This window comes from Pipistrellus kuhlii, unplaced genomic scaffold (genome assembly GCF_014108245.1).
Source record: "Pipistrellus kuhlii isolate mPipKuh1 unplaced genomic scaffold, mPipKuh1.p scaffold_m20_p_8, whole genome shotgun sequence".
NCBI classification, from domain to species: domain Eukaryota; kingdom Metazoa; phylum Chordata; class Mammalia; order Chiroptera; family Vespertilionidae; genus Pipistrellus; species Pipistrellus kuhlii.
The window spans coordinates 62,841,719-62,851,523 of NW_023425584.1; the positions used below are offsets into that span (position 1 = coordinate 62,841,719).

Genomic DNA, 9,805 nt, shown 5'->3' on the forward strand with positions numbered 1-9,805 from the left:
GCCAGGGCTGGGGACAGGCACAGTGCCAGTGCTCTGTGCTGGAGGGAATGTAGCTGGGCTTGGGCAGCAAGCAGCTTGCAAGGGGCAGCCAGGGTTGGCCTGGCCAGCCTGGGGCATTTTTATTTCTTTTTTAATTGACGAGAGAGGGGGTAGGGGTTGAGGGAAGGAGAGGGAGAAGGAGATGTAGATTTGATGCTCTACATATTTTATGCATTCATTGATTGATTCTTGTGGGTGCCCTGACCTTGATGGGACCTGCAACCCTGGTGCCTGGAAAGGGATACTCTACCCCAGCGTTTTTCAACCGCTGTTCCGCGGCACGCTAGTGTGACGCGAGATGTTGCCTGGTGTGCCGTAGGTGCAGACAAGACAAGAATTTTATAATTTTTCACTATTTTGTTTACTTAATATTTCATAATAAAGTAATTATAAAATACTTTCTTTGTGTTTATTTGATTCCTATTCAAGAGAATTACTTTATATATAGTCAATATAGGCACAGAGTTAAATTTTTTAACATTTTCTAATGGTGGTGTGCCTCGTGATTTTTTTCATGAAACAAGTGTGCCTTTGCCCAAAAAAGGTTGAAAAACACTGCTTTACCCAACCGTGCACCCAGCCAGGACCTGCGCATGGCTCTGCAATCCTCTGTGCTGGAGGAGCCACAGCGACAGATAGGACCAAGCAGAGATGGGGTTTGGGGGGTCCAGGGACTCAGCGCTTTGGGGGCTGCACCTACTTGCAAGTGTCCTGGTAGAGGAAGCTTCCTCTTGTCCTCTGCTGGTCGGCCTCCGCTGCCAGAAAGTAGGCCCCAGCGCGCCTCCCGGTGCAGCAGTGCCGTAAACACCTGCCAGGTGGCGCCAAGCGCCTTACTGCACACGGACACACATCGCGTCTTCTCTCCCAGAAGTCCAGCACGAGGCGCCCATTTGCACAAGGGAGCTTCGTTTCTTGTAACCTTTGCTGTGGGTCAGGTCTGGCTCTGCATGCTCGGGTCCGAGGAACCCGCCAGGCTGGGGATCCCTGGTCCTGGTGTTGCTGTGTACGCCCTTGGACTGCACCCGGGCCTCCAACTCCCTGCGTGCACGCTGCTGGGAGCCGTGGGCAGCCTCAGGGAACTGCAGCCGCGGCTCAGTCTTGCACACATGCAGCGAGTGGGATGAAGGGCAGCCCTGCACCAAGGTCCGGGTAGCCTCATCTTCTCTGTTAGATTCCCCACGCACGGGCCGGGGCAGCGCTGTTCCCCTCTGAGATACATGTCAACACCTTGGCCTTCTCATCGTGTACGTCGTTTGAGTCGCTCGAGGCGGGCTTTTCCACGGCCACCAGACCCATCAGACACAGCATCTGCAGGAGGTGGTCCTGCATCACGTGTAGGATGGGCCCAAAGTCATCCAAGTGGCTTCCGCAGCTCTCAGGACCGATGGGCCTCCTTGAAGGTAAGGATGCTGTTGACGATGTTGTTCCTGGCTCCAGACAGGGCCGTAGAGCCTGCTGACAAACGTCGGCACCATGAGATTCTGGACCATCTTCTTGCCCAGGTAGTGGTTTGATGCGGTTGATCTCATCCTCGCAGAATAGAGGAGAGGGATGGTGGGAAGCTGGTTGGAGTGCTGTAGGTTCCTCCGGTTGGGCTACTCCATGAGGATGCCATTCTAGCCTCTCTGATTCATGCATGTCTTGCTAGATATTCGTGGTGGCTGCATCATAGATGGTGCAGGGCAAAGCGGGGAAGAAGGTTGGCCTGTGGCTCTTGGTGGTAGATGTCTGTATGGTGGTAGGTGGTAGGTGTTGAGATACTCTCAGGAGGCCGCAGTCCTACTGGCCAGCCAAGTAGGATTTAGGACAAAGAATTCCTCCAGCCCAGGCTACCTCTTCTGGGTGGCCCAGGAGAAGGCACACTCTCAGGCTGATTCTTTAGGCAATGTTAATATTTGAAAATCACACCGCCATGGCAATATGTTTTGGGTTCCCTATTATTTTCTTTGTGACCTCAGTTTCTTAATAAATTTTTAAAAAGTTGTTAATTTTCACATCTCTAGCTTTTTCCTTCTTACGCTGGAAGCAATGTTCATTCCTTCTTTGCACCAGTGATCTGAAACAAGAAGTACTACATTTTTATCTCATAAGTTTCTAAGGATTTTTAGGTACCATCTGTTGTATAATAATATTATTAATGAAATTCTCAAATATTTATGCAGATACTTACAATTATGGAAGTTGGCATTTGCTATAGTTATCTTTTTATCATGTTCAGTTAGTATTTGTAATGGAGAGATTATGCCATTTTTCTTCTCTTAATGCCATGAAGGATTTGAGCTCAAAGTTATTTCAGATATTACCAGTGTATCAAATTTAGTGTTTAATTATGTTTGACATATGAGAGAAAGCTTGCCCTTAAAAGTCTTGTGACATCAATTGAAAAAGAAAAAAAGAGAAGAAATATGTGTGGTGATAAGAGAAGTTACAGAAGTGGAAAATATAAGGCAAGTGAGAACTGAAATTGTGAAAGTGGAGATAGGTGCAGTTATCTAGCTTGGATGGGCTAAAATGTTTGCATGAGGGAGGCCTGAACATTATTTCTTAATGAAAAGAAAAAATAATTGAAAGTAATTCAGGAGAGTATTTAGTATTAGATATAATTCAAATCTCATGACTTACCTTTTTAGAGGGAGGAAAAATTATTGGTAGATGCAAAATATATATTAAATGAGTTTATTTTACTAAAAACTTGTAGAGAACAGGTTATTTGAGGGAGGTTCCACAAAGATTGTTTTGGACATGTATAATCTGAATAAAATTAGGCAATTTTTAGGTATACTCTGCACTTTGAGTGATATTAATTTCTTTTTTATTTCAAGTTTTATTGTATCCTAGATTAAGTGATGATTTATCCTAATAAAATACAAATCAAATAAAATAGTTTTCTAATTTTGGTTTAGCAACAATTTGCTTCATTTTACAGTCATGAGGTGGTATTTTACTCAAAGTTAGGAAGACATTTTATTTGCTTTTATTTGAAAGCACATAAGCTATAATCTAAAATATAAAGCTCATGTCATCAGTCAATTTCATTCTTAAATTGTTAAATTGCTGTACTCAGAGTTAACATATTAAACATGATGTGACTAGAAGTTATTTTGTATCATCTCCCTCCCATTGGATTTGTTTATTTTGAAAAATACTAGATATGATAAATATATTAAGTTTAGCATACCATCTTCTCAATTCAGTTTTAGAAAATTCTATTTCAGTTAACATTAAAAAAAACAACACAAACACAAAACAAAACACTTTTGCATCACCCAGAATATCCCTTTTGTGTGTGACAAGCCCAAAGCACATCCTACTCTTTTAATAAGTCTTAAAAGACAAATTTACTGATTAAAAAAAAGATATATTTTATAAGACAACAAATATCACCAAACATATTCCACTAGAGGGTAGAGTACTAATTTGAGAGCATGTCTTGAGTTATATAGTCAGTGTCCTTTGTGTTTTCATACTGTTTACTAATATTTTAGGAGGAAAAATTATTATCTTAAATGTTGTTTGTTTTTAACTAAAGATCAACTACCATAGAAACATGTTTGAAAATCTGTTATGACAAGTCAAATGACAGCTACTGACTTTGCTATTTTCTACTCATTTCTTATAGATATTTGATGGCAAGAGACCTCATGCTTGGGGTTAATGAAGGGAAGGTTATATGACAGTAAATGTAAGGAAAATAATGTAGGGTATTTGGAAATATGCCAGTAGTCATATACTGCATCTGAAGTAATGTGTTGATGGAAGAGAACTAGTTTGCTAGTGTTGCCATAAGAAACATCACATAATGGGTGGTTTAAGCAATAGAAATTTATTTCTCACAGTTCTGGAAACTAGACAGGCTGGATCAAGTGTAAGCAGTGTTGGTTTCTTCAGAGATCTCTGTATGTTTGTAGATGGCTGTCTTCTCCCTGTCTCTTCATATGTTCCCACTGTGTCTTTGTGCCCTAATCTCTTACAGTGACACTAGTTATATAGATTAGGGCCTACCCCAATGACCTCATTATAACTTACAATTACCTCTTTAAAGACCCATCTCCAAATACAACCATATCAGAAGAACTTGGGTTTAGGACTCCAACGGAGAAAATTTGGGGAGATGTAATTTAGCCCATAACATAGAAATATAGGGGTATTTAGAAAATATGTATAAATCTATTACTATCTTAGAATGATTATTACTAAGTGACTATTATTTATTTGTAGGTCATATAGGTATGGTATAAAATTTAATTTGCAAAGATAAAGTTGTACTATCAAATACATTTATTTACTTATATAAACATTTCTACAATGAATATGTTCATAAAAATAGGTCTGAAAATGAATATTCATTATATCACTGGTAAGAAAGCATTCTTTGTGGATGAAACTATGTGTGGTTTTTAAATAATACAGCACGAGTTATCTCATATCTTGTATACTTTAAATGCAATGTCAAGCCTGGTGTTTCAAACTTTTCTCACTTAGCATCTAGTATAAACAACCTTACTTAATAGTAGGCTTAGAAGTAATCCATGTAGTGACAACAGCAAGAGTCTGATGATTTTACTTGGTAGTTGTATAACTTTAGATCTTAAATTAACTTCTCAGAGCCTTAGTATAATTATCCTCAAATTAGGAATAGTTGCATAACCAACCCTTGTAAAAATCTAGTTATGATTTCTCAACTTTGGTACTATTGTAGTCCCCGCTTTATTCACAGGGGTTATGTTTAAGATCCCCACTAGATGTCTGCAACTCCGAATAGTACTCAACCCTAAATATGTTTTTTGTTTATGTATCATAAAGTTAAATTCATAAGTTAGGCACAGTAAGAGACTAATAATGATAACTAATAAAATAGACCAGTCATCACACTATGACAGGGGTGGGCAAAAGTAGGTTTAAAATTGTTAACATGGAAAAAGACATGCAGGTTATGATTATTACAATGGCTTTAATAACTCAAAAGAATGTCATAATAACTGCATAATATAAATACATAATGCAATAATCAATAAGTAATATGAGAATAAGATATGTTTTGCATACTCACAACTGTGAACCTACTTTTGCCAACCCTTGTACTGTAATAAAAGTTAAGTAAATGTGGTCTCTCTCATACTCAGAATATGTTATTGTACTTTACTCCCCTTTTCACTTAAAGGAAACTCTTTAAGGTTTCTCTTTGGCATATCCAAATTGCCAGCATTACTACTCTTGTGCTTTGGGGCCATTATTAAGTAAAATAAGGGTGGCTTGAACACAAACACTGTGATATCATAGCAATTGATATAATAACTGAGATGGCTACTACATTAATGTGAGAAGAGCATACATAGTGGGAATAGGCAGGACAAAGGGATGACTCATATCTCTGGGCAGAATGGAACAAAATGGCTTGCGATTGCATCATGATCCTCAGAAAGACATCCCATTTAAAACTTATGAATTATTCATTTCTGGAATTTCCATTTTATGTTTTCTTTTTTTTAAAATATATTTTATTGATTTTTCACAAAGAGGAAGAGAGAGTGATAGAGAGTTAGAAACATCAATGAAAGAGAATCATTAATCAGCTGCCTCTTGCACACCCCCTACTGGGGATGTGCCTGCAACCAAGGTACATGTCCTTGACAGGAATCGAACCTGGGACCTTTCAGTCTGCAGGCTGACACTCTATCCACTGAACCAAACCGGTTTCGGCTCCATTTTATGTTTTCAAACCACACTGCCCATGGTAACTGAACCTGGGATAAGTGAAATCACCTGTAAGGGGAGACTAAGTCTACTCTTCTGACATTTTGGACAGGATAATTATTTGCTGTGGGGCTGTCCTTTGCATTATATGATGCAAATGAAGTTGAAACAACAATGGTCTACCTGTAACAATGGTATTATCCAGAATGAGAGACACTGCCACTTTTGTATTTGATAGGGAACCAAGCAAGGAGTCTTTGTTTTCTGACTTCACATCTGTGCGGGACCTGAGGAAGATGTCAGCACATTTCTCAATTTCTAACTCAGCCCCACTGTGTGTATCATTGTAATCACCAGAAGCTCCTTAGCCCCACTGTGTTTATAAATGACCAGAAACTCTTCCAGCTTCCTCAAAAGGCCTTCTATTAGAATTTTAGTTTATCACTATGTTGTGAGTTATGTCTTTTAGTATTTTCTACATGTTTTTACTGAGAAGGTGTTAGAGTCTCCCTCAAGAGAGTGTATTAGTTTCTAGTTTAGTGATGTATGTGGAGCCTAATAACAAGATGTGGTTCCACACCTCAACTAGAACCTGAAGGGTGATAATAATAATTACTTTTTACTTTGTTTGCATTGAGGCACATACATTTTTATATAAAATATTAATTTTGTCAAATACTTTTGTATATAAAATATAAGGTACTTGAAAAGTAAATTATAAATATAGAACCAAATCATACTATTGCTGATGTATGATATTTTAGTTTTTATGGATTAAATATGTTTTTATAGACTTATTTGAGAATCTGAGCACTATAATGCATTTTTAGGGCAAAGTATTAGAGTTTTCTTTCTTAATCTCTAACAGAGCATGAAAGAAGCATATTTTCCTGTGACAGACTCATTAGTATTAAGAAAATATAAATGTCTTTGCTGTTGTTATGATGGGTTTAAGATGAGGGAAAAACTGTGTCTAAATGGCTCTTAACCTAAAATGTTACATTTATATGTCCATTATGCATTTCTGAGAGACCTCTACATAGGTTGTATAAAAAAGTATATTATCTGTTTTAAGATAAACAAAAAGCAAACAAAAGAATACAATGGAAACCTAGCTGGCATGGGTAAGTGGTTAAGTGTCAACCTATGAACCAGGAGGTCACAGTTTGATTCCAGGTCAGGGCACATGCCTGGATTTCAGGCTCGATCCCCACTGTGCAGTATGCAGAAGGCAGCCAGTCAATGATTTTCACTCATTATTGATGTTTCTCTCTCTTTCTCCCTCTCCCTACCTCTCTGAAATCAATAAAAATATGTATTTCTAAAAAAGAATACAATGGGAGACACCTTGATCATGATCATCTCTGAAGTGATTTTCTATCTGTAGATAAACAAGCTAAACATTGTGCCTAACCCATCCTGTTGAAGTCAACACTCCACATGATGGTGTTTATCCATAAGCACAGCCATGTCACTAAGAGGGTCATTATTACCTTGTGAACTGTGCTTACTACACATGTGTCCCTGCTGAAAGTCCTACAGTGTGGTGACACGTCCTTATTTTATAGGATATGGAGAATGTGATACAGGGAGGACAATGACTAGTCCTGATGTCAATGAATCTGGGACCCTCTTATCAGGATCCAGTGTCTACACCTGTAGCCTCTACAGTGCCTTGCCTTCATTAGTGTGATATGGGGCTTCCTCAGGGCCTTCTTATGTTTTCAATCCTTTATCAGTGAAAGTATATATATATTTTCCCAGGAAGTTTATTATTTTCAACTCACATTCTAGTCTATTTTAGAAGATAATGAACTTGCACTGAGTTTTGTAAGTTTTCACTGGTTACTTTAGGCTTGAGATGCCTTAAAGAATTGGTAGATATGTATTTTCTACATGTTGATAGAGTTTTTAAATAAATATTATCAGGATCAGGGAGAACCTAACCTTTTTCAGCTGCAGAGTTTCTGGCTTAGAACATAAATTCTGAATCAAGTTTCAATTTATGTATTTTCCATTCTTTTCCTAATTAACAGTTCAGAAATAACTAGTGCTTTGCTGGGAGAATTTGTTAGTTCTTTTTTTATTTTTCTTCAGTGATAATGAAATACTTTGCCAGCATGCTTTAGATGTCTTACATCTCATAATCTCTTGACAATTGGATCACAGATGGACTGTTCTTTGCTAGAAGTCTTATTTAATAAAAATATTCTCTTTCCCTGTTCTTGCTTTCTATGACATGCTTTTCCAGGATGGATAGTATTCTTCTTGTGATGATCTCTATAGTTTGATAAGAACATTTTTAAAGAAAGAAAACTTTAAATGAAATGTATTTGAGAGCATATTTGCTAACATTGGTTTTCTTTGAGTTACACACCTGACTTATTCATGTTTTGTGTATGTGCGGGCAGTGGTGCAGTGCAACTGCTAGTCATCTACAACTTTTAAAAATATAGATAGATTTTATTTAAAGCAATTGTCAACTTACTGGAAGAAAAAGGACATAAGCAGAAAAACTCAGTGTGTCACTTTCTGGTTTGGAGACATGTGGTGAGCTAGCATAATGTGGAAGTACCAAACCTTGATTAGAACCTGAAAGATGAATAGAAGTTAAAGCTAAGAGAGGGGCAAAGGATGAGAGGTTACAGGTACAAAAACTGTATGGGAAAGAGAACATTATATATTCAGCTAGCTAAAAGAACACACATATTACTTCAGGACATAAAGTGTTAGACTTGAGTGGGAGGAGATAAGGCTGATGAGGCAAGTGTATAAAATGGTTTTTAAAATGCCAAGGAGTTTGCATTTTCTCCTAGTTTAGTCTGACAACTAAAGAGTGACATGATTAAAATTGTACTTTAGCCAGATCACAAACTGAGGAATCAGAAATAAATGAGAAAAGAACAGTCTGTTTTGATAATTCAACTCATCAACAGAAATACTAGAAGAGAATAGGGGAATTCCATAAACATTCTAAAGGAAAATTCTTTTCAGCGTACTATTATATGCCAAGGTGAAGTTTGAATTATGTGTTAGATGGGAACATGTTTTTCAAGAGTGGAACATCTCAAAACTTACCCTTCATATATTAGGAAGCTACACATAGGACATTATCCACAAAAAAATAATAAATAAACAAACAAAAGAAAGGGAAGGTGGGCGGGATCATGGTGTGAGGTAAAAAGAAAAGGATTAAAAGAAGAAAAAAAAAGAAAGACTTAGAATCTAGGGAAGAGGAGATGTAATGAAAGAGAGAAATAGATTCCTACTTTTAAGAATAAAGAGAATTCCAAATAGAAAGGCAGCTTATACAATTAGATTAAGAAGTTAAGAGATCTCTCTAACGAGGAAAAAAAGGAATGATTCAATTACCTCCTGTGCCTGACCATATTAGGAGATTCCTGTAACAATGTTTTCCTGTTAATTACCGATGAAAAATTAAAGAAGCAACTGTGTTAAAAGGTGAGGCAACTGGTAACTTCAGAAGAAAGATAATGTATGAGAATGAAAATCTAATCATATTGTACAATACAGGTTAGCATAACAGCATTTACTAGAAAAATGATGTAACTAATATTGATCTAATGATGAATTTTAGAAGAGAGGAATCATATGTTTGGAGAAAAATATGATTTTATGAAAAAGTTAAAATTTCTCCTTTTGTATTTGGAAGATATTATCTACATTAATAAAAGAGAAATATGCACATTGACTATACCTCTATGACACCCATAAGCCAATCAGGAGTGCATATGTAAATTAACCCAACAAAGATGGCAGGTTAATTTGCATATGCAGGCCAGGATTGGCTGGATGGGACAGGACACCTGCTTTAAGGGGGAAGCTGGGTGGCAGATGGAGCAACAGGAGCAGAGCTTCTCCAGGAGCAAGGACTTGCAGCTCCTAGACAGCCCAGAGTGAAGCCAGGGGAAGAAAGGTCTATTCTTGCACAAATCTTCATGCAACAGGCCTCAAGCATGCTATATATATATTAGAAAACCAAGTAGTATTCATTATGTAGCAATAAGAATCATGTAACAGGAAATATATCTAGAGAATACAAAATGGATGT

The 9,805-nt window shown here is 37.5% G+C and overlaps 1 pseudogene; it reads right to left on the minus strand.

The window, feature by feature from the left end:
- Positions 1–1,206: 1,206 nt before the first annotated feature.
- LOC118711810 lies at positions 1,207–1,953 on the minus strand (annotated as a pseudogene).
- Between the last annotated feature and the right edge of the window lie 7,852 nt (positions 1,954–9,805).